Below are 12,940 nucleotides of genomic sequence, written 5' to 3'. Positions count from 1 at the left end.
ATATATATATATATACATATATATATATATACATATATATATATATATGTATGTATATATTGGATAATTTTCTAAATTATATTTATTCCCTTCATCACCTGGACATATACTAAGACACAAGTATATCTAAACGGTTATGTAGGTTCTCAGAGGTGTCCATTTTCTCATGCATGTGGAGGATATCATCTGCGGTGTCCATTTTCCCATTGTATATGCAGCAAATAATCTCTGCAGTGTGCTTTTTATCGTTGTACATGTGGGAGATGACCACTGCGATGTGCTTTTTCTCCTTATAGTAGAGACAATATACGGTTGAACCCCCAAAAAATTAAAACAAAACGTTTTATTGTTTTAAATGCTTTAATAGGTCATGCTGCGTGCCAGAAAAAAAGTCTCGGGTAATCTGACCCCAGTAAAGGGGTTCATTTGCATATTTTCAAGATGGCCGCCAGTGAAAATTTCAATGTACTACAAACTTTTTTATGGTTGATTTTAGACCCTATAAATGTATTGGCAACAGATAGGAACATGGGGTTTCTGAATCAAATAAACATAGTTCCATCCGCCTATGACGTAACTATGACGTATAATCGTATATGACGTCATAGTTAAAAGATAAATGAGTATGCCATAGAAAATCTGTTGTTTTATAATATGTAATGACATGTCATGCTATCATTTAACTCCTTGATACTAGTTAAGCTGTCCCTTTCCTGTAATTACATAGATGGGACATCATCAATCCAAAAGAAATCTTTATGTATGCCACACAGCCTTACCATAAGCCACGCTCATTGTCGCCCTAGATCATCTCAGCATTGTCATTGTCATCATTCTCATCCCCCAACATTTGATTGAAAGGGTTGCTACATGACTGCACTTGGCACTGTCCACAAGCTGATGTGCATGGTACACCGTAGGTTCTGCATGTGCAACGTTGAGTACTGCACCTGGTAGTGCAGTTGCAGTGAACTACCTTAAGCAAAGAGTCTGGTGCAGCATTCATGTCATTCATTACTGGGATGAACTGATTCTCCTCTGTTTTCCACCCCCAGTCTGTTGCTTCCAAATCCGCCTCTTCTCCCATCCATGTCATGATCTGGAAATACGTGCGGAGTGAATGGTGCTTAGTAGCCGCTTCAGTTGGCAGCAGCCACTCTGGGGTAACAAACGACACAGCCGATACTGCTTTGTTTGTCAAGATGCTGTAGCGCAAGAAGTGAGAGTATCTGTTCCCTTTCCACCAAACACCTGGACCATTGCCTTGTACCCAATCTCTACAACTGCATCTGTGCTTTGACCTCGTGTCGCAAATGCTTGGGCACATGACCTCAAACCAGCATAACCTTTCATGACTTTCTGGAAGAGATTTCTTGCCAGCCCCAAATATGCGCGAAGTCGTATCACATCCAGTAAAGGCATGTACGAACAGCATCATGGTAGATGCCTGGGATCCTAAGAGGCTCTTCAGTCTGTTTATGTGATACACTCTGCTTTGGTCCTGCGTCTTGTCAGATTGGAAGTACAAGTCCCGGTTGCCACCTTCAGCAAAATGGTGAAGCAGCAGAATAAGTAAGTCCGTATCTTCACCTATCAGTGTTGTTGACTGCAGCTGGGAAGCTCATACTGCTGCTTGCACGATGTCGTAGTCTGCATCACCTGTTGCGTTTATCACAGTGCACCCCTTTTCCTTTAGCCTTTGGCTAATGATGTTTATCAGTTCCTGCTTGTTGGAACCATGCGATAAGAACTCATCTTTTTTCCCCATGAACATGGTGTCTTCTGTGAAGTTGACTTTGGGATGATGTTTCTTTTGACGATGCTGGTGTGTGCTGTCCTTGATAGATGGTTCATCCGAATAACCGTCGAAGACAACAGTAGCTTTCCCGTAATTGTGGAGTACGAAGTCAGCATAGCCGTTAGCTATGGATCCGTATGTGCTCCCTTTCGTCCACTTAAAACGGTGCATCAGTGAGCCACCATCCAACACATAGTGGTCTGTCTTGGGTACATCGTCCGACTCATCCTCAGTAGACAAACCTTTTGCATATTCATCTATTGCTCTCGCAAGCTGTGGCTTGTCCACTTTCCTGAATATGTGCTTCGCCTCAAAGAGAGCTGGGGGAAATGGAGACAATTCATATTCAAGAACGTCCTCTAATGAGAGGTTCCCTGCCCGAGAAATGACAAGTAGCCTCTGAAACAGAAGAGCAGAGTCTATAGTTCGGTCGCCAGTAACCTGGACAGCAGATGAATCTCCCAGAGTTTTCGCTTTGTCCTTCCTTTTGCATGTGTAGGTGAAAACTGGTTGTCCAGTCAGCTTTTCAGCAACTTCTTTCCCCACTACCTGCAAGTTGTCGACATTCACTTCATCCTTGGCTACAACACCAGTGACAACATTTCTCAAGGCTGGATCATCAGAGAACGGATTGCATGACTGAAGTTTTTCTTGGATTTTTGCTCGATCTGACTGGTCCCTCTCCATCCTGGACTTGGTGGCCTTCTTGTGCTGTTCACTTGACGTGTAAGTGCAATCATTGAATTCTTGCATGGCTACATTATATTCCGAACATACGGGGGGTGACAGTGTCCACAGGGCACATTGCTCCTCCGTCATGCCACTGCCCCTGGTCAATCCACCAGTCGACTTGAGTGATCGCATAAGTTTCTGTTCGATAACAAGATCGGACCCAAGTCCAGCCCAGAACTGATCACTCTGGTGAACCACATGGTAGCCTTCCTGGTACTTGCTATGTACTGCCGGATTGCTTGTCTCCAAATGGATGACCCCCCCCCCCCCACCATGGTGCACTCATTTTAAAAACATGTGGTGAATTTTTCTACAATTGGCTGCCCCATATATACTTCTGCTCAAGGGTGTGGCCACATGTGGTTTCCAATTACTTCCACATGATCTACACGTTGAAATTATACATGTTCTGTGTTAATCCCTACCTGGTCTTTGTAGTCGTGCTAGGTTCTAATTCATTATCATCATGACAATGCTTTTGAAGGACATTGAAAAGGTGTATATCAGCAGTTCCAGAAATTCTATTGTTTTAGTTGAAAGTCACAGATGGCAGCACAAGTGCATATGGGAGGCCTAAACAGCAGTTATTCATAATCACCTTGTGATCTTCTTGGTGGGGATTTTTATCTGTGCTCTTTCATCCTAAGAAAGGGGGTTGGCTTTCGGTTTTCGCTATAACGTCATAAACGTCATAGTTACGTCATAGTACGTCATAGGCGGGAGAAACTATGTTCATTTGATTCAGAAACCCCATGTTCCTATATGTTGCTTATACATTTATAGGGTCTAAAATCAACCATAAAAAAGTTTGTAGTGCAGTCAACCCCTGCTTCATCGTGGTTCACCTATCGCGCCCCCGGTTCATCGCGGGTTTTCCCTTGGAACGTAACTAATTTTTTCTGCGGATTCCCCCAGTACATCGCGGTAATAATATATAAAATATAAATTATTTAAGCAATTAATTATAACGCGTGGTGCTCGACCAGTCACACAACGCACGAGACAAAGTTTCACTTGTGAACTTCGAATATTTTCTACGTTTTTTTCTCCAAGCCCCACGATGCCTCCCAAACGCCCTGCACCTTCTAAGGCTTCTGGCAAGGAATCGAAGCGCCAGAGGAAGGTCCTTGGACGCTCCAGGAGAAGGTTAAGGTAAAGGAGCTCGATATATGCTTCGGGAAGGAAAAAGATTTGCCGCCATTGGACGAGCACTGCTCATACCCAGCACCTCAAAACTGACCAGACCAGACTAGTCGATCTCCGGCACCTCAAACCCAATCACTGCCAAACCGACCAGACCAGACTAGTCGATCTCCGGCACCTCAAACCCAATCACTGCCAAACCGACCAGACCAGACTAGTCGATTTTTTTTGGGGAGGCGTCCATTCATCGCGGATTTTCACTTAGCGCGGGGAGGTTTGGAACGTAACCCCCGCGAGAAACGGGGGATTACTGTACATTGAAATTTTCATTGGCGGCCATCTTGAAAATATGCAAATTAACCCCTTTACCGCGGTCAAATTACCCGAGACTTTTCTGGCACACAGCATGACCTATTAAAACAATAAAACGTTTTGTTGCGATTTTTTGGGGTTAGGTGATACGGATCATATTTTGACTCGACTATTACTCATGTGAAGGATAGACACTGTTGGGGCTCGGACCATGGCAGGCATTGATCCATCGAATGCAATGCAACTTTGGACAACAGGAAGACGAAACACCGCGTATAAAGCTTATCTGCAACATCATCACGCAGGGTGTTGATCGCTTCGGCTGTAACAGATACTCTCGGGTATGTCATTGGCTGGCCAGGCGGCCAGCTGGGCACATTTCTGGGCAGGGCTATTGCTCTGCATGACCCTCTCCATCAGTTCTTGCCCATGTGTTACCATGTCTACAATGCCCACTTCCATCTCAACCTCCTCCACACCATGGGTTTCCTTGCACAGTGCGTCCATGCGTGCAAGTATAGGTTCAATTTTGCCATCCACCAGCATCTGACAAATGATGCACAGATTTTTTCCCATTAGGTTGAAGTGGTTGGTCATCTTCATTATTTCATTGTCCATTATGTTGGAACAACAAGCAACAACGATTTATCCCCTTTATCACTTGGGTATATACTAAGACACGGGTATATCTGCTCACCAGCGTATAAGCCTAGTGATGTCTTTCTCTAAGTGTATGTTTTTCAATTAGCCAACTGCAACAACGTTGCAGCGCTTTGAGAGGGCAGTAGGTGACAAAATTATGACTCACGATAAAAACGATATAGGGTGGCTCCAGCTTCAAAATCGAGTTTTGGTGCTGGGAGCCACAACTGTGTGGACGGTGGCCCCCAATGGGTAAGGACGTACGACCATCGTCCCCTTCCCCCATGGCCAGGAAGAGCTTTCAAAGGGGTCCTATATATTACACGTGCATTGCATTGCTTGAGGTCTTGAGTTGCTTTGAGGTCCCTTTAGGTATTTAGATGTCCGTCGAGGTGTTTAGAGGTTCCTCATGAAATTAAAAGAAATCTGGGGAAAGATCAACATTAAAAAAATTACACTTTTGTGTGTTTGAAGCCAAACGCAGCACCCCTCCCTTCTACCACCCCCTCCTCTCTCCTCAACTCCTCTACTTTCGAGCTCCTTCCTCCCCATCTCTCCTGTCTCTCCCTCTCCTCCCCCCACATCAAACCCGACTAGAAACGGCTATTAAAATGTGTTTTCCTTTTTAAGACATCAATATTCGTCTGATTTTCTTCTCGGTTTTTTGCAACTGAGCCTTAAACTATCTTAGCGACTGAAAAATTAAGTTAGATATCGAATTTGAGTTGAGATGAAGTCGTGAGAGAGTCTGAATAGACTTTCCATTACAACCCTGACATTGAAAATTGGCCTATTTTCATGGAAAATGCATTTTTGTCTAAAAACGCCAATTTTTATCGGATTTTATTTCCCCAGACTTTTTGCGACCGAGTCTTAAACCATCTTAGCAACTATGAAAAAAATGAAATCAGACATTGAATTTCAGTTAAGATAAAGCTGTGAAAGAGTAAGACACAAAATGGTGGTGATTAGATTTTGAAGACCTTCCCTGAATGGGGGTAGCCCCTCCCTGAACAGATAGACAGACCGACTGAGAATATATATGAAAAACTAGATCGACTCCGCTAATTTGAGAAAAAAAGCGAGAGCAGACCCGGTCTCAGGAAACGTTTCCCGGCTTCGCAGCCGAAACGTTAATTGTTGGCTTCAAGCAAGGTTCTTTGTAAGTTTGTTTTTTTTGTCATAATCCAATTTCTGTGTTCTATTCATATTTTAGCCTTTTAGTCTTGTTTCCCTTTCTTAACAGAGGTTTTCTTACTGAAACCCAACCTTTAAGCCCTGATTTCAAAAGTTATATTTGTACTGTTGATATCTGTGGACAATGACACCCAAGCCTTCTACCACTTCTGTTGTCATTTCAACATGGATTCTTTCTCTTCCTTCAAGATGTATCACTTTCAAGTATTGCTCATCCTTGTTAGGTAGCTTTTTGGCTCTTCCAGTCATGGGTTTGTCGATTACAGATGATGTTTCTTTGTACTTGTTGATTGTGCTTTGGATACCACACCTTGAATATCAAGTGATGCAAGCTATTTCCATCAATGTTTTTGCTTAGTTTATGAAAATACACAATTATATGGCGTTTTTCCAATGAAATTTTATCCATTTTGTTTTAAGCCAACGGGTAATTCTGATAGATCTGTATTCTGTAGGAAGAAAAGTGTTTTATTTTTACGGATGTGGAGAGAAGAAGACTTGAAGTTAATGATGAGGAACACCTGAAAATGTCATCAATTAGATTTAATTGGTAAATGTGTCTTCCGGTTCTGGTTTTCGCATGGTGGTTGGTTCTCTCCAGGGGCCTCTGCTGACTTTCTCAAAGATTTGTTTCCAGTCATTGTTTGTTGCGTTTTGACATTATTTTGTTGCCTCCATGTTTACTGTGTATTCCAAGTTCGGTTTTCTTTCAAAACTTGTGCTAATTTGGTGTGCATTCGTAATTTTGTCATATCAGTTTTCCCTGAGGCCTACCCATCTTCCCGTCCATGTGGACGATCGTGTTTATTTGTATTTTTCCTTATCACCATCAGTTTTTATTTACTCCACTTTTCCCTCCACCCTCCTTCTATTCCTCCCAACTATACCCTAAGTTTCATCTCATCCCTCCACCTCCTCCAACCTTCATCTTCCCTCTGCCCCTCTCCTATTACTCCCCAATGTGCCTCATCCCATCACCAGCGAGCCTTTTCTCCTCCTCATCCGGCCCTCTCCCCTAGCTCTTCTGCAATCCCCCACACTCTGTCAACAACTCTCCCTACCCCCCCACCTCCTCCCTCGTCCACCCTCCCCCTCACATCCCCTGCACCAAAAGCCTCCTCCACTCACTCTTCTTTAACAGTGTGGACCTCAAACATCCTGGGCCTTTGCTCAAACATGACAGATCTTTTCATTCAGGTTGCCACTGACAAACCAGACATAATCTGTTCAACAGAAACTTTCCTCCTTCAAGACATCTCTGCCTCCCAAGTGTCTCTTTGGTTACTCCCTCCTCTGGTATGACAGACCTGAACTTCGTCCTGGCAGCGGAGTTGCTGCCTTCATCAAAGACTCTGTTCCTCACTCTCCATGCACTGCCTCACTCCCCCACACCCCCAGGAATACCTCTGGCTATGACTTCCCCTCCATTCCCACCTCATGTTTATATGTGTGTTGTACCATTCACCAAACAGTAATGACTCCATTTACACCTCACTATCTGAAAACATGGATCAACTTCTATCCTCTCACTCGAACTCTCTCTTCCTCATACTTGTAGTCCAGGAGCCCAAAATGTTTATTCAAGTGAAAAGCGCCGGAACATTTGACCTCATGGGCTGATGTGGTCATCCACCGACATCACAAAAATGCATTGCTGCCGGGTCTGACCCATGGCTTTCCCCCCGAAATCACTCAATTAGTGACGCCATTACCGATAAACCTAATTTGCTCCATATCTGGAAAAATATGCATGATAATATAATGAATAAGGTGTCCACACCTATGTTTTCATGGTCAATCATTACACTGACACCCACATTATTGCTAGAAAATGTATAGTTTACCGTGTAAATGTTTAGTTCATCCACTCAGTTAGCAACGCTATTGCGGAAAAACCCATTTTCATTAATATGTGTAAAACACTGCATGATAATATCACAAATAAGGTGTCTATACCCATGTTTTTATGGTGAAATATTACAATGCCAACTCTAGTGCTTGAAAATGTTGAGTTCACCCTGAAAGTTGCCTACTGGAGTCGTATCATCTCTGTCTTTTGTTACAATGTGGCAAATAATGCATTGGTCTCTGTCCCTTTTTGTTATTTACAGATCATGGCAAATGATGCCCCTGTTTGTATAATTTGCAAAGAAAGAGGAGAAAAGAAACGTGCCCTGAAATGTTTCAATTCCAGCAACTGGGAAACAGCCAAAAATGCTGCTAGACGGTGAAAGGCAATTCAAAGTGACAAGTTTTCGAACACCTCAGAAGAGATCAGAACAGCTGAGGGCCCAGAAGGCAAATATTACGACTCAGTTTGCCTCAGTCGATTCTGTGCTGTTAAGAGAGGAGCACCTCCAAGCACAGAACCATCTGAACCACTTCAAAAGACGACTCGTTCAAGTTCCGATCATCCTACCAGCACGAGAGGCGTCCTTGGAAAGGAATGTCTTTTTGTGGACAGAAGAGGAAGAGGAAGTTGCAGAAAAATGAACCCCTCAGCCAATGTTTGACCACAGATGGGAGCAAGGTAATCCTTGCTGCTAAGAAAAAGTGTGATACAAGGATCATTGGACTAGGGGAAGATCTTATTGCAAAGGAAGCCAAATACCATAACACTTGTCGTGACTATGTGGCAAGGATCAAAATGTTGAACTTTGCTGCAGAGAATGTGAAGCAATCTTAGACCGCAGCACAAAGAGCGAATGTGGCAGAGAGAGTCAGGGATGTCTTTGGACGAATCTTAGCTGTTGCTGCAGAGATAAGTGATGCACTTGATCTGCATCACATTCTTAGCCTTCCGGTTACTGAAGTACCACTTTCTCTTGCCCATTGCGATGGAACTCCCCTGAAGACGGACAAGGCATCTCTCACAAAGAAACTTTAAAGCAGACAGGAAGTGTTTCTCGATGACAACAGTCTTCCCCCAATAACAGCCGCAGTGATTGATGGCAGTATTATCCTCCATGAAACCGTGCTGCAGCACAACAAGTCCACATATGCAACCATTGCAAAGGATCTTTTGGCAAAAGTATGTTTGTATTGTGGGGAGCAAATCCATTTAGTGCTCGACAAGTACTAGTCACCATCAATCAAAGATACCGAGCGAAACCTGCGTCGTTCAACTACTCCTCAATCACTCATCATTACTCGACCTGACCAGGCTCAGCGACAGAGTTACTCAAAAGTGGATCATTCAAGGAAGAGTTTACCCGGTTTGTAATGGAGGAATGGAAGAAGCTCCAATATTGTTCAATTCTTGGAAGGAAAACACTATGTTTCACATGGTGGTGTGTGTATGGAGATGAAGAACAACGAGGATGATGTGCTGCAAATAGAGGAACCGAATCACCTCCAATGTCGACATGAAGAAGCTGACACACTCATTGCCTTTCACGCAAACAACATTTCCACTGGTAACATTCTAGTTAAGGTCCACTGATACGAACATCTTCATCATTCTGCTTGGGCTTTCTGGAAGGTCGGAAGGGATCAACATCATCATGGACTATTAATCTGGCAACCACCGAAGGTACATTGATGTCACTAAGCTAGCTGACATTCTTGAGAAGAAACAGACTGGTATCACTGAAGCATTAATCGGCCTTCATGCCTCGACTGGTTGTGATTTCACATCATGTTTCTACAGAAAGGGCAAAGTGAAGCCCTTCCAGCAGATGGAGTCAGATGCAGCTCGTGTGATGGCATTGCGATCTCTAACAGCTGAGGAGGTAGACGTCCAAGCTGTTACATCCTTTGTCTGCGTGCTGTATGGCTTCAAAACCTCTGACATTAATGAAGCCAGATACAAGGCGTTCATGCGAATGGGTGGTGGTGATGAAAAGGAGCCCCTTGCCAGAATAAAGAAGATAAACTGTGCCTCTCTTCCCCTGTGCGCCAAGACACTTGGTAATCATATGAAAAAGGCGCATTATGTGACAAGAATCTAGAAGAGAGTTGATCAGACAGACGGGGCGAGTCAGACAGACTATGGATGGAAGTTGTCTCAAAACTGCTTTGAACCAGACTGGTATCCAGGAAGTTCAGTTCCAGAGTCCCTCACAGGCCCACATGAGGATGATGGGGATGGCGTGGAAGATAATTCAGTAGATGAGGAAGTGTCAGATAATTCTTGGAGTGAGGACAGTGATGAGAGTGACGAAAGTGATAGAGAAGACTTGTAATGCCAAGAAGACATCAAGTTAATTATGTGAACTGCACATTTGCAAGTTTTCCATATATCGTTGTTCGGTGATGGCGACGCTTAATGAGCGGGTGGGCTACACATTTACATGGTAAACTACACATTTCCCAGTAATAACACAGGCGTCAGGGTAATGATTGACCATAAAATTATCAGTATAGACACCTTATTTTTGATATTATCACGCACAGTTTTTCAGATAGTGAGGTTTCGGTAATGGCGTCGCTAATTTAGTGGATGAACCATGCATTTATGTGGTAAACTATACATTTTCTAGCAATATGCATAGCATTAGGGTAATGGTTGACCATGAAAACATATGTATGGACACCTTATTCGTGATATTATCATGCATAGTTTGCTAGATATTGAGGAAATTAGGTTTTTCGGTAATGGCGTCACTAATGGAATGATTTCGGGGAGAAAGCCACGGGTCAGACCCGGCAGCAATGCATTTTTGTGATGTCGGTGGATGACCTCATCAGCCCATGAGGTCAAACGTTCCGGCGCTTTTCACTTGAATAAACCTTCTGGGCTCCTGGACTAGTGGTGATTTCAATTGTCATCATGCCAGTTGGCTGAGTGTGAGTACCTCCCTCACCTGCCATGGCACTTCAGCAAAAGACTTCTGTGACTCATTGGGACTGACACAATCGGTCAACTTCACGACCCGGATCTCAACCAATGGTACTCCATTTCTTCAGGATCTGATTGTGACCAATTTCCCTGAAAATATCTGCTGTTATTCCTCCACTCAAATTGGTTCATCTGACCACGTGCTTGTCAAAGTAAACATCTCTCTGGCTGTTATTAATGTTATTAGTCAGAACCACATCAGTGCCGTCAAGTCTGGCTTTTCACTCAGGCCAACTGGCAAGGACTTCAAGCAGCCATCAAACTTCTTGACTGATCTCCCATCTCTACTTTCTCTGACATCAACTCATCCTGGGAATTCTTTCAAAGAAATTTGCTCTCTCTCATGCACAGATTTATCCCATCTCATCTTCAGTTGTCATAGCCTTCACCAAAGTGCATAACCCATGGTACACTGAAGCTTGTGGCGAGGCAGTTGGCTTGAAACAACTTGCCTTCACCTCATGGAAGGCAACTCCAACTGAAGGCAATCTCTGATCCTTCCACAAAGCTTGGAACAAGTGTGTGTCTACCCTGAGGAGAGGCAGGAAACAACATCTTTCTAATCTCAAGTCTGAACTCTCAAACCTGTCTCCCTCCTCCGAATATTGGTGGCATCGAGTTAAGTCCGTTTCTGGTGTACGTTTCCCCTCCATCCCCTTACTTACCTCAAATGGCTGCAAAGCTGACAATGCACGTGAAAAGGTTGAATGCCTAAACTCTGTGTTTGCTTCTAAATCTCGTGTCCCAAACCGATCGCTTTCTGTACCCACCTTACCCAGTCGCACCCAGCAGTTCTCGGACTCTGTGTCCTTTTCTTCCAACAAGGTGGTGATTTTGGTGTCAAACGGCGACTCTGATTTTGCAACTGGTCCAGATGGCATCAGCCCACATGTCCTAAAAACCTGCTCTGCTTCTTTTGCTCACCCTCTCTCTGTTCTATTTTTCAACCCTGACAAATCTCACACTCTCACTATGTCTCTCCAAAAGGACCATCTGGAACCCCCACCCCCCCACCCTATCTACTTCCTCAACAATCCTCTTGTAGAAGTCCTTTCATTCAAACTTTTGGGTCTCACTATCTGCCATGATCTTTCCAGGGAAAGCCACATTTCCAAGCTGGCCTCCAAAGCAAGTTGCCGACTGGGCATCCTCCATCAAGCAAAGTCCTTCCTCAGCCCACCCGAGCTCCTGACCACGAACAAATCTTTCATTCACAGCCTGATGGAGTACTGCTCTCCCCTCTGGGCTGGTGCTCCCACCTCTCACCCTTCTCAGCTTCATGCTGTAGAAACCAAGGTATTTCGGATTATTGGTATCTCCCGCGATGAAGTTGAGTCTTTGGGTCTCTTACTCTCTCTCTCACCACAGGCAGGTCGGTGGTCTTTCTGTGTTCTACCGTCTCCTCTCTGGCCTTGCCCCCCTGCTTTGTCTGCTATCTGTCCCGCCCATATTTCCACAGGGCACTAAAGGTCTGCCAACAACATCCTCCTGTTCAAAATACCAAAATCAAGAATCACTGCTCACCTTCATTCTTTCATTCCTCTTTTCCCACCTTTGGAACAAACTCTCACACTCCTTCAGTCCCACTCCTCCCCCCAGGTCTTCAAAACAGCTGTTCACCACCATCTCACATTTTCCCACATCCAAACCACTATCTTTTCTACCCCTGTGAATCCATCCCAAAACCACCTCCTTCAAATTCCCTGCTTTCCTTCCTGAAAGTAAGTCCCTGTAATGCCCATCTTGTATACCCCATGTTCCCTGCCCCATCCATTTCCCTTCCATAGATCTCCTAATGTCTCTGTTCCCCACTGTTTTGTGCTTCCCACTCCCACCCCTCTTTTCTCCTGCTCCCCTTATTATTCGTTTTGTGTGTTAGCTCTTATACAATCCTTGACATTGTATATTAAAAAAGGATATAAAAAGTTATGTATTAGCTTCTGCAACACTTCATATTATCTGCTCATGCATAATTTATTTATGTTGTTGTGATGACATGTTTTTGAATAATCTGATCAATGTGAATGAAAGAATGGTTAATGACAAGCTTGGTTTCTTCTCATCAAAACTAAGCTGCACCATATTGATAACAGGCAACATTGTTACAATCGTGCCGAGCAAACAGTTGTGGAGGCGCTGAGTAAATTATTGATGCTCATGACATCCATACAGTATATTATAACGTGTGTGTGTGTGTGTGTGTGTGTGTGTGTGTGTGTGTGTGTGTGTGTGTGTGTGTGTGTGTGTGTGTGTGTGTGTGTGTGTGTGTGTGTGTG

At 43.9% G+C, this 12,940-nt stretch overlaps 1 protein-coding gene across 2 annotated transcripts in view; it reads left to right on the top strand.

Annotated features, from left to right (window-relative positions):
- LOC147018197 (trafficking regulator of GLUT4 1-like) overlaps positions 1-12,940 on the top strand; it is a 98,572-nt gene that overhangs the window by 45,611 nt on the left and 40,021 nt on the right. The window lies entirely within an intron of this gene.

Source organism: Eptatretus burgeri, chromosome 10 (genome assembly GCF_056783735.1).
Source record: "Eptatretus burgeri isolate ZD-2024b chromosome 10, Ebu_testis_v1, whole genome shotgun sequence".
Lineage (NCBI taxonomy): Eukaryota > Metazoa > Chordata > Myxini > Myxiniformes > Myxinidae > Eptatretus > Eptatretus burgeri.
Note: the sequence above shows the minus strand (reverse complement) of the source record. Positions and strands in the feature narration are given on the sequence as shown.